The sequence below is a fragment of the Thalassophryne amazonica genome, chromosome 15 (assembly GCF_902500255.1).
Source record: "Thalassophryne amazonica chromosome 15, fThaAma1.1, whole genome shotgun sequence".
NCBI lineage: Eukaryota > Metazoa > Chordata > Actinopteri > Batrachoidiformes > Batrachoididae > Thalassophryne > Thalassophryne amazonica.
In genome coordinates, this window is record NC_047117.1 from 64,961,818 (window position 1) to 64,981,165 (window position 19,348).

The window sequence follows — 19,348 nt, forward strand, 5'->3', positions numbered from 1 at the left end:
TTGTGAGAAACTAAAAAAATTAGCTGTAACAAATTACATCAATTTTTTTAAGATGATCCAAAGTAGCATTTTTTCAGTGCATATGTTTTTTAAAAAAAATAATAAGGTCGCATACTTTTCTAATAGACCTCGTATTTGACCCAGATGTGGTTTTCATGCCCAGGAACCAGATCGTTTAATTGCAATTCCACACTCACGTCTGTAGGTCCTTGCAATGTGTGAGCTACAAATCAAGTGCATTCATCTGCAGTGCTGGTGCCTCAACACATGGAACCATAGACCAGCAAAAACCTGGTCTAATGTCAGTCACATTATATGTGTGATATTTACTCCAGCATGTGCTGTAACTAATAGATTAATTTGGATTTAATGTATTAAATACACACATGCTGATGTCCAGGATGGGACATGTAGGTGTTTTTTCCCCTCGTTAGTCCGTGGGCAGTGCAAATAGAATACACAACAATAATTTGAATTCAAGTTAATCCTACCAGGTTTATTAAAGCAGCAGAGCAGATCAGTCATCAAAAATCATTCATCTTTGCGCAAAAAATGGGTTCAGAATGCATACACATCTTTAATAATGCTACAAAACCGATACCCACAGCATGTGCAGCAAATACACAGTGGTGTCAAAAGTACAGGCATTTGTTACTTAAGTAGAAGTATAGATACTGCAGTTTAAAAACACTCTGGTAAAAGTTGAAATATCAACTTGACCTCTTTACTCAAGTAAAAGTGAAAAAGTATGTACTCCAAAACCTACTTAAAGTATAAAAGTATAAAGTAACCTTTAAAAAAAAAGAAAAAAAAAAGGTAGATGCCACTATATGAATTGAAAGCTTAATTTAAAAACTGATTCGTTCTACATGTGGCCCAAAACCCAAAACTACCCCCCAACACCACCTGCACGAAAATGTTTCAATTCTAGAAGCTCTGAAATGCAATCTGGGACTATTCCAGACAATAAACTGCAGTGAGTGCAGCATCCATTTAGTGAAGGAAAAAAAAACTTTCCTTATTCAAATTCATTCCAGTAGTATTCTGCTCTTACAAGGATGCAGCAGTTTTCTAGTTTGGCAGATAGTTCTGGAGGAAATTACTGAAGAAATTAACACATTGAAAATATGGTTTGACCGAAACAAATTGTCATTAAATAAGAGTCACTAGGTGTTCACAGGAAACACTGATTTATTTATGTATGTATGTATGTATTTATTTATGTTCATTGTTAGTTGCTTTTATATTTTCTGTTGTGTTTCTATTCAGGTTCTTTTTGCCTCTTTCTCGAAAATTGTATATAATAATCATTAGATTATTAATATATAAACAAAAATATATTTAAGAAATATTACATTTTGAAAACAAATGCACCCGAACGTGATGAGAGCTGCTTAATGCTAACTTTTAACATTGAAAATGCCATAGACATGCTAACGCGTTAGCGTCGCTCCCGTTTTTAAGTTATAAAATACATATATCGACTGTTTCAGAAGACCATAACAGGTCGGTTTAACATAGAAAAGGTAAATAATACTCACAGAAGTATGCTCTTTAGGGTTTTAGCAGGGGAAAATTAAGCGAAAGAAAGAAAGAATAAACAAAGCAATAGGTCGAAGCATTGCTTCAATCTGCGAACCACTGCTTGGATTGGTTCACAGCAAAGCCGTGCTGCAGAAAAGTTGATTACAGGCGCACATGACGTGAAAAAAAAAAATATATATAAACATTAAACTGAAGCCAAGAGTAACGAGGCTGTTTGTTTTAAAAATGTAAGGAATAGAAAGTACAGATACTTGTGTGAAAATGTAATGAGTAGAAGTCAGAAGTAGGCAGAAAAATAAGTAAAGGAGTAAAGTATAGATACCTAAAAAGTGTACTTAAGTACAGTAACGAAGTATTTGTACTTCGTTACTTGACACCTCTGCAAATACAACACTCTTCTTTTCCAAAATAGAGTTTTTTAAGCTTGCAGTTCAGAAATCTATCCGGGCGGGGCGCCCAGTCCCACGCGTCCTCAGTCTAAGCGCAAACGTGTAACTTCATGGAATAAAGCAGGCGTTGTTAATCCTTAATCATCCAACGTTGTGCACTGTTTTCTTGTTTTCAGCTCCGTATGAGAACAGGTCCATGTGTGTAGTTTAGTCATTATTGTGTCTCTCCAGACACTTTCAAGGTTGCCTCCCCGATAACGAATAACCCAGTCATTGTTCTCTCCTGTGGAAGCAAAGTTCTTTCACAAAGTATGAAATGACTCACATTTTACAGAATGCAGAAGCAGCAATTAATTTTGAACAATACAGTCATTCAACTGTTCATTATTGATCAGCAGTGATGCCGGTAACGCGTTCATCTGACCACTTTTTTTTAGTAACGAGTAATCTAACGCGTTAATCTTTCCAAATCAGTAATCAGATTAAAGTTACTTCTCCATGTCACTGTGCGTTACTATTATTTTTCATTGTGGGTCGATAGCAGCATTAAACTGGTCTGTGGGCAGGAGGTCGGGGTTCGACTGAACTGACCACTTTAAGTGAGCTGTGAGCTTTTAATCCGCGGTTTTTGCAGCTGCTCGACTCGTCGTCACCTCTTAAGCGCGGTGATCAGCACACCTGCACTGAGCTTTACGAAGACATTTTTATACTTTTTTTCCTCCTTTATTTAGAATTCTGAGCTGAGCCCGCTCTGTATCTGCACGTTAAAACAGCTGATCCTCCGCGACGCGTCAACAATTAACACTATTTTCCACTCAAATGCACCTAAACTCTCTTTCTGAGGACCACATGATGTGAAAACGCAATAAAACTTTCTTACCTGTAAATCTGGTCATGTTTTCTGCATAAATAAATGTTATCCATTCTTTGTGCTCAAACGCCAAAGCAGGGCGAATCTAGATGGAATGGGGGCGTGGGGCAAGGATGTGCCCCCTCCCCCACAACACCCCTAGATTAAAGGTGCAATTTTGAAGCCGTTTTTTACTACAACTAATATTGCTTAAAATAATAATAATTTCGACAAGTAAAATGTTTAGAGAGAATTTAAATGTTAGAAAAATGTTAGAATTTAATAGTTACCTTATAAACATGTAGGCTCGAAATTGCAAGTTTTACTGTTACAGTGCTGTCAACAGTTAAATATGAGGTCAAGAAAGACGTCTTTATTTTACTTTTTATAAAACAAGTATTTATTTTCATTGAAGTCAAGAAAGGGTGACTATAAAGTGAGTTTTGGCAAACAGGTATCATTGTCATGTTGAGGTGGCAGAGGGTTGTTGTCGGCAGCTGGGAAAAGTAACTAAAAAAGTAACTAGTAATCTAACTTAGTTACTTTTACAATTGAGTAATCAGTAAAGTAACTAAGTACTTTTACAATTGAGTAATCAGTAAAGTAACTAAGTTACTTTTTCAAAGTAACTGTGGCAACACTGTTGATCAGCATAGTTCAAATATAATGTACAAACCCTTGACTATAAACAGAGGCAACAACAATATTATTTGCAGTACCATGTTGTATCTTGACCTCATGACCTTTGAACATATTATGAAACATCATGTCAGGCATTAGTTATGACTTTATTAAAATGGTCAATGTCTGACATGTTTTAAACCAACATGTTACACCTACTTAAGCATATGTTATTTATGAAAACCTTAAACCAAAACACGTTACTGATTTGAGAGTCAGCACACCAGCAGTTCCACATGTTCAATACAATTTATCATAAGCACATATTTCAATCATTAATCAAACCATATAATATTGTATCATTTCAAACCATCATAAATCAGTTGAACACCTATCAAAGCATAGGCATACACATTTTCATTCATTTGACATCATGATAAAACTCTTAAACACATTATGGCACAAGTATACACTCTATTCATCTTCATTCATTCCATACAATACCTAGTTCATTTGAACCAGCATGGTGTACATACTTCTATACATTTGTTACTTTTTGTAAATAATGAACACAAAACCTTTTATTCAGTTTGGTAACTTTTAGTATTGTTAGCATGCAAAGCTAATTATGAGTAAAAAAGTAAGTCCCTTCGGCTGCTCCCTTGTTTGCACTTGGTGTCGCCACAGCAAATCCAAGGTGGATCTGCATGTTGAATTGGCACAAGTTTTACGCCGGATGCCCTTCCTGATGCAACTCCACATTACATGGAGAAATGTGGCAGGGGTGGGATTTGAACCCGGAACCTTCTGAACTGAAACCAAGCGCAATTAACCGAGTAAAATAGCATATATTTTCATTTATTCTTTACAGACACCAGCGTGGATTCACAAAATTTCCTTTATATTTGTTTTGTAAATTGTGTCAATAGCATTGCCCAAGCAGAGGGTCGCCCCTTTGAGTCTGGTCTGCTTGAGGTTTCTTCCTCAAAACATTAGAGTGAGTGTTTCCTTACCACTGTCACCTGTGTTCTTGCTTTCAGGGTTGGTAAGGTTAGACCTTACTTGTGTGAAGCGCCTTGAGGCAACTTTGTTGTGATTTGGCGGGATATAAATGAAAATGAAATGAAAGCAGCCGTTCCCCTCAGTGCACACCTGATCCCGTCAGATTTCAGAAGTTAAGCAGAGTAGGTCCTACCTAACACTTTGCTGGGAGGCCACCAAAGAACACCGTGGATTGAATGAGTGTTCCACCGTGTGAAACCTGGAGCTGTGTCAGGAAGAACTTGTGCCAAACCCTTGTGCACATCTCTACCGGATCAGTTCTGGCAACCAGGCAGAAAGTAAAAAAAAACAAAACAAAACAAAACAAAAAACAGCATTAAACAAAACAATTCTAAACCTAAAAAGTAACCGGATGAACAAGAAAATGTTTAAGTCATAAATATCAAACTCACCAATACAACAGGTAAAATGAACAACTTCTCTTGTCTTTACGAGACTTTGTGGCAGCACAGAGAGATAACTTTGAGGTGTTTGAAGGGGCATCCTTAAATGTCACGGATGCTGTCTCCCAACACTACAGGCATGACCTCCAGCGCACAAAGAAGCGCAAAATTATGTCTGATGATAGTGCAGAGCCACATGTAGCATTAACGGAAAGGACACATTTCAGATCGAAACTTTCAATGTTGTCATTATTGTCAATATTGTAATATTGGAGGAGTAGGGTACAATTAGTTTATACCTAACAGGTAACGTTAGCTTATCTAGCCGGCTGCAGCAACGTTTATCGTAGCTTACAAAATAGTTGGTTCTTTTCTGTTTGATAACCCACATTAATTCATACTTTTGTCCAAATTAATTTGATATGTATTTGTTAATATCGTATTGTAGGTTTAACTATGTTATTATACTTTATACACTAATTACCATTGTTGTTTATCATGTTAGCTTGCTGGGTACGGTTGGCTTATTAACAGCTAATTTAGCTCTTCTACTATAACTAGCTTATTTTCGTTATTTACAATTTTATTTTACCTGGTGTAGATTTTAATGATTCATCAGTTTATGTGTTCTTTTAAAGATATCAACATATAGTACCTAGGTTCTTAGGTTTCCATTTGATAGCATAATGATATACTTTTTATTTCCTATCGTATGCTAGCAGAGTTACTTTAGATAGATACCAATACACTATGCACTCATAGCTTCTGTTTCTATAATAAAATACCAGATTTATAGCTTAGCCTACTAACTATATTTAATTTACTACTAGTCTACATACTAAATTACCTTCTTCTCCTGTGATGTCTTATCTTTCTTATGTCTTATTATATATATATATATATATATATATATATATATATATATATATATATAATATAATATATATATATATATACTTTTTTCTTGAGCCGCTTGGGTGGGTAGGGAGAGTCCCATGGATAAAAAAGCTTTCAACCTACCATCCCTGGTTCTCAAGACCAGGCACCTAAGAGGCTCTACTCTACTCTTTTCTACTCTCCTATTTTACTCTTCCTTTTTAGATATTTAGATATACCTTTCTATACTAGCATAGTTCCACCTTAGAGTTGGAATATAATATATACCTTACTGAATTTTCATTGACAAACTCGTGTCCTGTCTCGACCACCGTTTGAATGCATACACACACTTAACTTAGCTATTGATGTTCTTTCATGACACAAACTAAAGTCATTTCAAATGGCAACTTTATGGCTTAAGAAACACTATAGAAATCAGGAAAAAAAAATTGTGGCAGGTCAGTAACGGTTACTTTTTTAGACCAAGCAGAGGGAAAAAAAAATATGGACTCACTCAATTCTGAGAATAAATTATGGAATCACCCTGTAAATTTTCATCCCCAAAACAAACACCTGCATCAAATCAGATCTGCTCGTTAGTCTGCATCTAAAAAGGAGTGATCAATACCTTGGAGAGCTGTTTGCACCAGTGGACTGACATGGATCATGGCTCCAACACGAGGATGTCAATTGAAACAAAGGAGAGGATTACAAACTCTTAAAGGAGGGTAAATCATCACGCATGTTGCAAAAGATGTTGGTTGTTCACAGTCAGCTGTGTCTAAACTCTGGACCAAATACAAACAACATGGGAAGGTTGTTAAAGGCAAACATACTGGTAGACCAATGGTGTCAAGACAGAAAAACGTAAAGCAATATGTCCTCAAAAATTCGAAAATGCACAACAAAACAAATGAGGAAACGAATGGGGGAGAAACTGGAGTCAACGTCTGTGACCAAACTGGAAAGAAACCGCCTAAAGGAAATTACATACAGAAAGCTAAATGAAAGCATCATTAACACCTCAACAGACAAAAACAAGAGAGAGTAAACTGAGCGACCTTATGCAGAAACTGATTTATGGCCCTGTCAGCCAATCAGAATGACTATGTCACTACGCCCCGCCCCTTATGACATCACAGCCATCGAGAATAGACTACATTGCTATGTCCCGCCCCTAGGCCCCCGCCCCAATCCCGCCACTAAACCCGCCCCTAGCCCCGCCCCTGGCTCCTCCCCTGGCCCCACCCCAAGCTCCGCCCTTGGCACCTCCACTAGCCCTGCCCCAACTCCAACCCCTAACCCTGCCCCTAGCACCTCCCCTAACTCCACCCCCAATCTCCACCCCTAACCCGCAACTAGCACCTCCCCTAACCCCGCCCCAAGCTCCGCCTCCAAGCCCTACCTCCCCTCCCACCTGGGTCTAATATTTTAATGTCCTTTTATTTCATGAATTAAAGAAGGATTAAAAAATACCTAGATCTTTTTTAATGTATTAATTAAAGAATTAAACTAATTCTGAAATAATTAAACATAATCACTGTCTAATATTTAATGCCCCTTTAATATTTTTTAATTCTTAAATAAAGCGCGTCCTTTTATGGTTTTAATTCCTCAATTAAAGAAGGATTAAAAAATACCCGTATCTTTTACATAATTATGGGAGGTTTTCTTCAATTTACTGATTAAACACGAATATTTTAATACCCCTTTAATATTTTTTAATTCTTAAAGCATCTCCTTTCTGTTTTTTAATTCTTAAATTAAAGAAGGGTTAAAAATAACCGTCTCTCGGCTGTAACGGCTGTAAGTCTTTGCAGCAAGACGGTTAAATACCCGCGCATAGACCTCCTCACGGAAACATGACCCCACGGCTGTAATACCTGTTGCCGAGGCTAGCTGTGTACATGCGTGTGTGTGTGTGTGTGTATGTGTGTGTGTGCGTGCGTGTGTGTCTGTCTGGGGGTGTTTGTGTGCGTGTGTGTGTGTGTTTCGGAGCTCTGTGTGTGTGTGTGTGTGACCTGCGCAGCGGGGGTGTCACGCCGGATGGTCTTTTATAACATAGTAGAGAAGCTTGAATCTTTGGTTGAAGCTTGAATGTTTTATTACATTCGATTTCCTGATGATGGGGTCGTTCGCTGGGCTTGTTTGAAGATGGAAAAACAAAGCTTATTCTTAGTCATGATAGATGCAGTTTCTTTTAAGATATTACCCGGTGATCAGGGGTTGCGGGACACCCGCTGATCGCTGATGCCGCCCGAGGTAATGAAGGCGGAAAAAACAAAGTTTCTTCTCAGTCACGTCCCCCTGTAGGAAGGAGTCAACCTCTCATTTCCACTACGACCGGTGAAGAGTGAAGGCGCCTGGACCCCGCGATGGGTATAAAATAGAATTAATTTGCGGTAAAAAATCCCCTGGTCCTGAAAAACCATGTTGTTTAATTAAGTTTCTTGTCTTCGAGCAGAGTGCGAAAACCACATCAGCTTTCAAGGTAAGTAATTTAAGTAATCTTTTTTTTATAGAAAGACTGTTTTAAATGATGCACGCGGTCTGAAACGGTGTCTTTTTTAGACAAAACCACGCAAGACGCTCCAGAGTGCGTTCGGAACCCGGCCTCGGTAATATATTTGAAATATTACAGAATATCTGCTTGCGAGGGTGCTGGTTTTTATTTATTTATTTATTTTAATTCTAGAAATCAAGTCAGAGCCCCCTGAAGAAGTTCGAAGGCTGGAAGCCCCGACTTCACCACGCAGATGTAAGTACAACGACCGAAATTAAATCACGTGTTAAAACTCTGGAATAACCCGATTTTTTTCTGTTACAGCCCGTGGAGAAGCGGTGTCAGCGGGCAGAGAACCGTAAAACGATCCACGGATTTACACGGTAAGGAGTCGGAGTTATTTATTATTTATTTTAAATATTTAATAACTAATATTTTTCTTCTTTTTTCAGCTCTCGCTGGAGGGAGACCGTCTATTTTCCACGAGACGCAAGGCTCAAAGATATTCTGAGCTGGGATTAATCTCATCTTGCAACTGTTGGAAATGTGTATTCTGTTTTTTTTTTCTTATTCCGATGGATACGGGAGAATTCATTTTGAAGAGGATATTAATTGATTTTCTTGAGGTAGATTCATCCTGGTACAGCTTTTAAAAGATGGAAGGAGAGAATCCAGGCCGGGAAAATAACTTCGGACGTGTATTAGATTTAAACACTTCATAAGCGACTCAGCGGGGAGCGCTCCTGGAACAGATGCCCATTACCCGAGGTGTAAATTCGCTGCCTCGAAATAACATCGAGTCTGGAGAGAGACTTTTAAGCTGTGTTCGTTTAAAACACCGCTAAACTGATGCTCTTAACAATTTGGCGGCTGAAGGAGAATCGGAAGAAATTAACCCCATACATCATTCTGCGATTAACGCGATAAATTCGACGGTCCAATCTGATACTGAACAGCCCCCTGACCCCCCGCACACCCCGCCTCCAGATGAGTCCGGTCCCGCGGCGTTGAACCAGGTACGTCTGACTCCTCTAAATAATGCTGTAAACCTCCTCGCGGGTGAAGTTAATCCTCATGTCCAATCTGCGGTGGATGAATTAAATCAAATGCCTAACGACGCGTGCGTTTTTCACCTTTAAGAAGTCCCTCCCCGCGCAATGCGCACGGAGAAGATATTTTAAACAGAGCTTGTTTACACCCGATAAACGCGGCAATCTCTGTTTGATGGAAGGCGGGGATGATGCACGACCGGGGTCCAGCCGACATTCTCCCATGATGGGCGGTGGGGCTGCTAACGTCATCAGGAGACCGGCTTTTAACAATATCGAAATCAGACAGCCTCTAAATTTCCACCGTGTCGATGAAATTCCCGACTACGCAGAATTTTATCATAAAGTCGTTGGGACTCTTCAGAACTCGGTCAAAAGGCTTTACACACGCCAGGACCGGGGACTTTATCCAAATGGAGATTCGTGGAGATTCAGTCTACAACGATGGCCGCTTTGATCAGCTCATATAATGACGCGGGCGATGTGACGGGCTTCCAAATCTGCTACAACGACTGATACAATCGAATTCCAACGTTTTATCCGACGAGTCTCTGGAATTAGTGGTCCAAGTCATCCGCAACCAGAACAGCACAGGGAAACGCCAGAATAGATGACCTCCTCCATCACGAGGTTCTGAGGAAAAATCCAAATGCCTTAATATCGTGTATAATCTGACAACAGTTTATGTTTCGCAATAAACCTCATTCAATTATTGAATCCTCATCTGACTACGCACGAGGCGGAGCAGCGCGGGCTGGCGTTACAAATTAGCGTCGGATTAACGGCTGCTGCGCCGGTATCTTTAGAGCAGGTGGGAAAATTTGAAAACGTTCTGGGTTGTAAAATTGTGGTGTTTTTCAGACCTGAAGGGGAGAGAAAGCTGACAAAATTCCAAACAGGAATACCGGCGCAGCAGAAAACTCTTTTCGTTTTCTGTTTAATAATCATTTTTACGGAATCACCGATTTTAAAGAGATTTTTGGGAGTGAGATATGTATGTGAGTTTGCTTTGAGGGGTAAAATAACCCTGCTTCCCATAATGTCCGTCATATTGTAAAATTTGTGAATCCACGCAGTGTTACGAGAAAAATAACCCGGTATTCTGCAGCAAATGTAACAAGAAGTGTCGCTCGCCCGCCTGTTACAGCCTGTATAAACAACCGAAGTATCGTCCTTCCGCCGGTAAGTTTGTTAATGTGTGTGATAACAGAAAAAAATGCCCTCAATGTAAACGCGAGTATTACATAACATGTTCTAAAAACAGCGCTCCGCACGTGTGTAAGCAGAAGAGGTGTCATATATGCGGCGAGGCTCTCCAGGAGCCGGGCGAGGGTCACCTCTGCTATATGACGCCGCTTAAAGCTGAAGATCACGGACTACTGGCTGAATCAGAAGATTCGTTTAGACCCAGAAAAAATCAGTCACAATCCGGCAAAATGACAGATGGCTAAGATCTGCCTCAACTCCTTCTGGGGAAATTCGCCCAGAGGTCAAATCTGACGCAGACCACGCTCGTTAAAAACGCTGACGATCTGTTCAGGGATCTGTTTTCTGAAGAGTACGAGGTCACATATCTAACATTCCTCAGCAGTCAGGTGGCTATGGTTCAATGGTGGTACGCCCGTGGTACGTCAGATGACTGGGTAAAGCCGTCAATATTTTCATCGCAGCGTTTACAACGGCGTACGCGCGTTTGACCTTGTACGGTTTTATGGAGGCTGTGGCAAATCCTGACAGGATTCTGTATTATGATACCGATAGCCTGATTTACGTTTGTAGGTGGGGTGAAACCCCACTGCCTACCGGTAATTATCTGGGACAGCTCACCGACGAGTTGAGTGGGGACGTCATCACAGAGTTTGCAGCAGCGGGGCCTAAAAGTTATGCATATAAAACCGTACGAGGTAACCTGGTCATGCGTGTGAAGGGGATCACTCAAACCCACGAGAGCTGTCAGAAAATAAACTTTGACAGCATCAAAGATCTGGTCGAGGGTTATATAAAAGACCCCGCCCTCGCTGCATCTATCAAAACACTTGCAGCAGGGAATTAAACGTCATAAAGCAGTTTTAGTTTGACAAACGTGTCATTTCAAAAATCCTTCAGGGTGGTGTATGACAAGCGGCGTCTTTTAAAGGACGGGGAAACTGAACTGTTCAGATTTTGAAACATGTCTCACTCAGGAAATACGGTGGAGTTTGACCCCAGACTTCAGCCCCCCATTCTCCTGTCTCATCGTTGGACCGAGTGGTTCGGGAAAGACTGTGTTTGTGAAAACATTGCTGAAAAATGTAGCCACGCTATGAGATATGTGCCTGACAACATTGTATGGCTGTATACGTCTGAACAACCTCTGTATTCTGAACTGAGAATAAAAATATTAAATTTGTAAGAGGACTGCCTGACTCATTCTGGACGAGAGCCTTTTCCCTGAAAGTCAGAGCCATCTGGTTATTTTAGACAATCTCATCTTTCAAGCAACGGATCATCCTGAAGTTGTAAGAATTTTCACCCAGTACAGACATCACCAGTCAGATTTCTTGAGCGAGGTATCCGAGATGTTTCATAAGATCTATGGCGTGAGACTCCTTCACGACTTTCCCCTTGTAAATAAATTCCCTCAGACGGTCTCCAGCGCGTATCACCCATCGACAATTTCCTCATAAGATCTTCAGCGTTTCTACACTCTCTGGAGGGGATATTCTTCAGGACCTCTGTGACAGTCTCATCCACCTCCTCCTCCTCCTCAGGTTGCTTAGCGACGTGAGTCTCTTGCGGGGGTGAAACGCGTGATTCGAGTTCCCCCTGTTGATCAGGGTTAAATAGCGCTGCAGCAGAGCCTCATACTTTTTAATTTTTTCATAAGGGGAGTGAGTACATTCCTCCAGCACGGCCCGCATTTGCGAGTCTAAATCATTTTCCGCGTTTGTCTGATGTTATTTCCGCTCGGCGGAACGTGAATGCCCGAGTTGAAGCATCTGTTGAGGAGTCAGTAAAACATCTTTTGGGCCGCTTTGAACGCCATTATCCTCTGGGTAGTATTAGACTGCGGCGAGCAGAGGCAGGAGAAAGCCGCCCGTCTGAATCAGCGCTCCCCGATTCTTTTTGTAACTGGTTTTTCTGTCGGCCCGAGAAGATGTAAAACTCTCTTTCGTTTTTTCAAGGCACGGAATTGAGAGTCGCTCAAGGCGATATTCCCCTTTAATATATTCAAAGTGATCTCAGATAAAGTTTTCAGAAGCTCCGGCCTGCAGGTCTTCAGGCTATGGTGACGCTCCCTCGCCCCAGCTTTGATTAGCGCTTTAAGAGCGGGGGCATTCCTTTTTAAAAGAGAGCTCTTACCTGTTTATCTTTCTGTAAGTAAACCGCGGGCCACTCATGCGGGAGTAATCCCGATCTCAGTCTAAACTGATCTGGACACTCCTGCGTGCAATCCAGTAATAAGTACCCGTAAGGTACGCTCGTAGCATCGTCAAGAACCTCCAAAAAAAAACTTTTCTGCCGGGAAACATTTGCTGAGCCAGAATGTTACTCTGTAACTTGTCTCAACCATATAATTACAATTCAAGCTGATGGTTTGACTGTATTTCCCTTTATGAAACACGTTCTGTGTGATCATGATGACGCTCATATTACGGTGATTGTTGTGAAAGTATAGGTACACGGACCCCACAACAGGGGGCGTAAATGAATGGACAATGGAATAAGCCAAATATAACAATTTAATGTTGTGAATGTGCACAACAGAACAACAGACAACACAATTTAGATTACCAGTCAATAATTCACGGTGACATGTGGGCAGGCTCGAGGATAGAAGACGCCCATCCAGAGAAGAGCCGGATCCCACACGTTTTCCACTGCCACCGGATCTGAAGCACCCTGGAGCCACCAAGCGCTGGGTCCCCAGGTGGCCACTGCCTCCGGCTGTCAGATAGGGTACTGCTGGCAGGAAGAAACAGACAGATGATGGTGGGGCGTGAACACCCAGCAAACAGTCAGAAAGGGTGGGTAACACCTCCACCTCTTAAGCACAGTCACGCAGGAACAATAACATGCAGCGCCTGAAAGACTACTTATCCAAGGAGCGAAGAGCGTCGTCTCCTCCCAGCTTCCAGCTGCTGACCAGTCCAACAGGAAGCCTGCAAATGTTCAGAACGATTGTACGGCACAAAACTATGGCTAAGTGTTTACCTGATGGTAGACGATTTCTCTGCAGAGAGGTGACGATGCTGCCGGCTTTTATGGAGATGTGGTTGTGGTGATGATGAGTGACAGCTGGTGCTGGTGAGAATGCCAGCTTGCCACTCCCGTTGCTCCGGCACCCTCTCATGCCTGAAGCCCGCAGGGCGCCCTCTGGTGGTGGGCCAGCAGTACCTCCTCTTCAGCGGCCCACACAACCGGACCCCCCCCTCAACGGGCACATCCTGGTGCCCGACCAGGCTTCTCCGGGTGATGGGTGTAGAAGTCGGCCAGGAGGGCCGGGTCCAGGATGAATCTCCTCTTCACCCAGGAGCGCTCTTCGGGTCCATAACCCTCCCAGTCCACTAGATACTGGAACCCCCGGCCCTTACGACGGACGTCCAGGAGCCGGCGAACTGTCCACGCAGGCTCCCCGTCGATGATCTGGGCAGGAGGTGGCGCCGGTCCGGGGGCACAGAGGGATGAGGTTGTGGCATGGCTTGATCCGGGAGACGTGGAAAACTGGGTGAATCGGGCTGAGGACCCTGAGGATGGAGAAGGGGTCGATGTATAGGTCTTTTAGTTTTTGAGACTCCACCTGTAATGGAATGTCCTTTGTTGACAACCAAACCTCCTGCCCGGGCTGGTATGCAGGGGCCGGGGATCGCCGCCGGTCTGCATGGGCCTTGGCCCTCATCCGGGCTTTGAGCAGGGCAGAGCGAGCAGAGCGCCACACCCGACGGCACCTCCTCAGATGGGCCTGGACTGAGGGCACCCCGACCTCTCCCTCCACAAGCGGAAACAATGTGGGCTGATACCCCAAACATACTTCAAACGGGGAGAGGCCAGTGGCAGATGAAACTTGGCTGTTGTGTGCGTACTCGATCCAGGCCAGATGGTTGCTCCAGGCCGTCGGGTGCGCTGAGGTCACGCAGCGAAGGGCCGCTCCAATTCCTGGTTGGCCCGCTCTGCCTGCACGTTTTTCTGGGGATGGTACCTGGACAAGAGGCTCACGGTGGCCCCCAGTTCCCTACAGAAACTCCTCCAGACTTGCGAGGAGAACTAGGGACCACAGTCAGAGACGACGTCGGATGGAATCCTATGCAGACGTACGACATGGTGGACCAGGAGGTCTGCGGTTCTCCTGGGCCATCGGGAGCTTCGGGAGGGCCACGAAGTGGGCCGCCTTGGAGAACTGGTCCACTATAGTGAAGATGGTGGTCATGCCCTGGGACGGTGGGAGGCCCGTGACGAAGTCCAGGCCGATGTGGGACCAGGGGCGGTGAGGCACAGGTAACGGCTGGAGGAGTCCCTATGCCCGTTGGTGGTCAGCCTTTCCTCTGGCGCAGGTGGTGCAGGCCTGGACGTACTCCCGCACGTCGGCTTCCATAGACGCCCACCAGAAGCGCTGCCGGACCACTGCCACGGTTCTTCGCACCCCTGGATGACAGGAGAGCTTGGACCCGTGACAGAAGTCCAGGACTGCAGCTCTGGCTTCTGGTGGGATGTAAAGTCTCTTCTTTGGGCCGGTCCCCGGGTCCGGGTTCCGTGCCAGGGCCTCCCGGACAGTCTTCTCCACGTCCCAGATGAGGGCGGCCACAATAGTGGACTCGGGGATGATGGATTCCGGTGGATCTGACAGCTCGACCTTGACCTCCTCTTCGTGGACCCGGGACAGGGCGTCAGATCGCTGGTTTTTGGTCCCGGGGCGGTAGGTGATCCGGAAGTCAAAACGCCCGAAGAACAGTGACCAGCGGGCTTACCTGGGGTTCAGATGCTTGGCGGTCCGGATGTACTCCAGGTTCCGATGGTCCGTGAAAACCGTGAAGGGCACCGTCACTCCCTCCAACAGATGTCTCCACTCCTCAAGAGCCTCTTTCACCTCTAGGAGTTCCCGATTGCCGACGTTGTAGTTCCACTCTGCCGGGGTCAACCTACGGGAAAAATAGGCACAAGGATGGAGAACCTTATCGGACTCCCTGCTCTGGGACAGCACGGCTCCTATCCCTGAGTCAGAGGCATCCACTTTGACTACAAACTGGCGATTGGGATCGGGCTGCACCAGAACGGGTGCAATCGAGAACCGACGTTTCAACTCCTTAAATGCGGCTTCGCACCGATCCTGACCAGGTGAAGGGGACTTTAGTGGAGGTTAGGGCCGTCAGGGGGCTAACTACCTGGCTAGAGCCCTTTATGAACCTCCGGTAGAAATTTGCAAAACCAAAGAACTGCTGCAATTTCCTACGGCTTGTCGGTTGGGGCCAATCCCTCACTGCCGCAACCTTGGCCGGATCAGGGGCGACGGAGTTGGAGGAGATTATGAACCCCAGGAAGGACAAAGAAGTGCAGTGGAACTCGCACATCTCGCCCTTCACAAACAGCCAGTTCTCCAACAACCGCTGCAGGACCTGACGTACATGCTGCACATGAGTCTCAGGATCCGGGGAGAAGATGAGGATATTGTCCAGGTATACGAAGATGAACCGGTGCAGGAAGTCCCGCAAGACATTATTAACCAACGCTTGGAACATCGCGGGTGCATTGGTGAGGCTGAACGGCATGACCAGGTACTCAAAGTGACCTAAAGGGGTGTTAAATGCCGTCTTCCACTCGTCTCCCTTCCGGATCCGAACCAGGTGATACGCATTCCTAAGATCTAGTTTGGTGAAGATTTGGGCTCCATGCAGGGGCGTGAACACAGAATCTAACAGAGGCAGCGGGTATCGATTACGAACCGTGACTTCGTTCAGCCCTCTGTAGTCAATGCATGGACGGAGTCCGCCGTCCTTTTTGCCCACGAAAAAGAAACCTGCACTCATCGGGGAGGTGGAGTTCCGGATCAACCCAGCAGCTAAGGAGTCCCGGATGTAGGTCTCCATTGATTCGCGCTCAGGACGAGAGAGGTTGTACAACCTGCTGGATGGGTACTCAGCGCCCGGGATCAAATCAATGGCACAATCATACGAACGGTGCGGGGGAAGAGTGAGGCACTCCTCAGGCACCGCCGACAGATTGGGGGGGACTCTAACCTCCTCGTTAGCTGTCACACCGGGTGGAACCGAGGATCCTAAACATTCCCGGTGGCAGGTGTCGCTCCACTGTGTCACTACCCCAGATGGCCAATCAATCCGGGGATTGTGCTTAATCATCCATGGAAATCCCAAAATCACTCGGGAGGTAGAAGGTGTTACATAGAACACAATCTCCTCCCTGTGATTGCCAGACACCACCAAAGTCACGGGTAGTGTCTGGTGTGTGATTAATGGGAGAAGGGTGCCATCTAGTGCCCGTACCTTCAATGATGACGGTAGAGCCACTAGAGGGAGCCCCTACCTCCCTGGCCCATCTGCTTGTCCAGCAGATTCCCTTCAGACCCCGTGTCCACCAGTGGCTGGAGCGTGAATGGAGTAAGAACCCCACTCAGGATCGTCACTGGGATGCGTGCGGATCTATGGGGCTTTCCCCACGTGAATGTATGGCCCACCGTTAATCCAGTCTCTAAGGGCGGGCGTTGAAGTTTAACCGCTTGGGGCAAGTTTCTTTGTATGTGCTCATTCGAGCCACAGAAAAAACATTCTCCGCGAGCCAGCCTCCGTTGTCTGTCATGTGATTTTACTTTAGCCCTGCTCGTGTCCATAGCTTCGTCAGAGGGGGAGCCTGTTGCCCCACGGAGCTCTCCGACTGTGGAGCGTGGGACGGCGGCACCCTTTCGGACCCGGTAGGAAGAGGGACGGCTTGCGCTGGCCACGCCCTTCGCCCCGCTCCCGACGGTGTTCTTCTAACCGGTTGTCTAACCGTATGACCAGGTCAACAAGCCCGTCAAAACTGCGGCTCATCCTTAGCCAGCAGGTGCTCCTTCAGGACCCGAGACAGTCCATTTACGAAGGCGCGCGGAGTGCAATGTTATTCCAGCCGGACCTCGCAGCCGCGATGCGGAAGTCGAATGCGTACTCAGCTGCACTCCGACGTCCCTGTCTCATAGACAGCAAGCACAGTCAAAGCGGCTCCTCGCCTCTATTGGGATGATCAAACACTTGTTTAAACTCCCTCACAAACCCAGTATATGTCGTTAGGAGCCGTGAGTTTTGCTCCCAGAGCGCCGTAGCCCAGGCGCGTGCCTCTCCTCGAAGCAAATTGATGACATAAGCCACCCGGCTGGCATCTGACGCATACATGATGGGACGTTGTGCAAAGACGAGCGAACACTGCATTAAGAAGTCCGCGCACGTCTCGACACAACCTCCTTATGTATGCTTCAGGGGATGGGGGGGGGGGGGGGTTCGTTGAATCACCACTGGAATGTCTGTATTTTGTGCTCGGTCGGCTAGAGGAGGTGCTGCAGCAGCGCCTGGAGTGCGCGCTTCCACCTGGGTGGTGAGAGCCTCCATCCTCCGATTGAGGTATGACGTTCTGCTCGGTTACTAAATCAACCGAGCAGTGAAGCGGGTTAAAATTTGCTGCAGATCTCCTAACACGTCTCCCTGCCGACGCCTGTGCACCCTGTGTTTCCATTGGCGGTTCAAGCGATGGTTGACGCCCCTCGGGCTCCATGACGCTGGCCGAGAAATCCTGTTGTGAAAAGTGTAGGACACGGACCCACAACAGGGGGCGCAAATGAACGGACAATGGAATAAGCCAAATATAACAATTTAATGTTGTGAATGTGCACAACAGAACAACAGACAACACAATTGAGATCAACAGTCAAATAAGTTATGGTGATGTGTGAGCAGGCTCGAGGATAGGAGACGCCCGTCCAGAAAAGAGCCGGATCCCACACGCCTTCCACTCCACCGGACCTGAAGCAATCCTGGAGCCACCAAGCACTGGGTCCCCAGGTGGCCACTGCCTCTGGCTGTCAGATCGGGTACTGCTGGCAGGAAGAACAGACAGGTGATGGTGGTGCGTGAACCCCCAGCAAACAGTTCAACATAAAGGTGGAAAGCACCTCCACCTCTCAATCACAATGCACACGGAGCTTGTACAGATCCTGAAGTCACACTTAAACAGAGTCTGCAAACTCAGAATAATGTCAGTCAGCACAGAAGTAAAAACGTTACCACTGTATGATACCAAAAGGCTGAGACGTTTACTTGTTGGTAGACGATTTCTCGGCAGTGAGGTGAAGATGCTGCCCGGCTCTTATGGAGGTGTGGATGATGGTGATGAGTGGCAGCTGGCGTTGATGATGAGTGACAGCTGCCACTCCCGGTGCTCCGGCGCCCTCATGTGCCTGAAGCCCGCACTTCAGGCAGGACGCCCTCTGGTGGTGGGGCAGCAGTACCTCCTCTTCAGCGGCCCACACAACAGGATTAGTGGATGACTTTGCAAGAAAGAAGAGTCGAAAGAAACATATAAAATAGATTCTTGTGTTAGGGTTAGTTATTGAGAGGTTGTTTATCATTTTCCGTTTTAAACGTCATGACAAAATATCTGTAATTAGACCTACATTTACGCTTAAATGTTATACATATTATTATACACAATAATGCATTTGACTTGGATTGGAAGCCATAAAATTAAATTGTATTTCTCCCTCTAACCGGAACTCCATTCATAGATTCATGGCAAATTCTAATTTTCCAAATGTATCAAAAACTCTCCCCTCCTTTAGAACGTGACATGCAGGCTGCCAGTGTAAAAGTCCAACGTGTTGTTAGTTTTTTGTTTTAGTCTGTTATCAGGGGCGTAGCACCAAATTCTGGGCCCTAGGTACTAGCCATATTGAAGACCCCCCCCACTGTTATGTTCTTTTTTATTAACACAAACACCAAATTTCTAATGCGTAGTCATACCAGGTCTAAATCATGTATGCCTTAGGTCACACCTGGGAGACAGAAGCCTTTTTAAGTTGGGGGAGCAATATTGAGTTGGGGGTCTGGGGA

General features: G+C 45.2%; 1 long non-coding RNA gene across 1 annotated transcript; it reads right to left on the minus strand.

Annotated features, from left to right (window-relative positions):
- Positions 1 to 212: 212 nt before the first annotated feature.
- Positions 213 to 19,000, minus strand: LOC117526769. The gene is made up of 3 exons (XR_004565345.1): positions 18,772 to 19,000; positions 2,619 to 2,622; positions 213 to 223 (listed from the first exon to the last, which is right to left on the minus strand). It is a non-coding gene; the product is annotated as an uncharacterized LOC117526769 (long non-coding RNA).
- Positions 19,001 to 19,348: the final 348 nt, after the last annotated feature.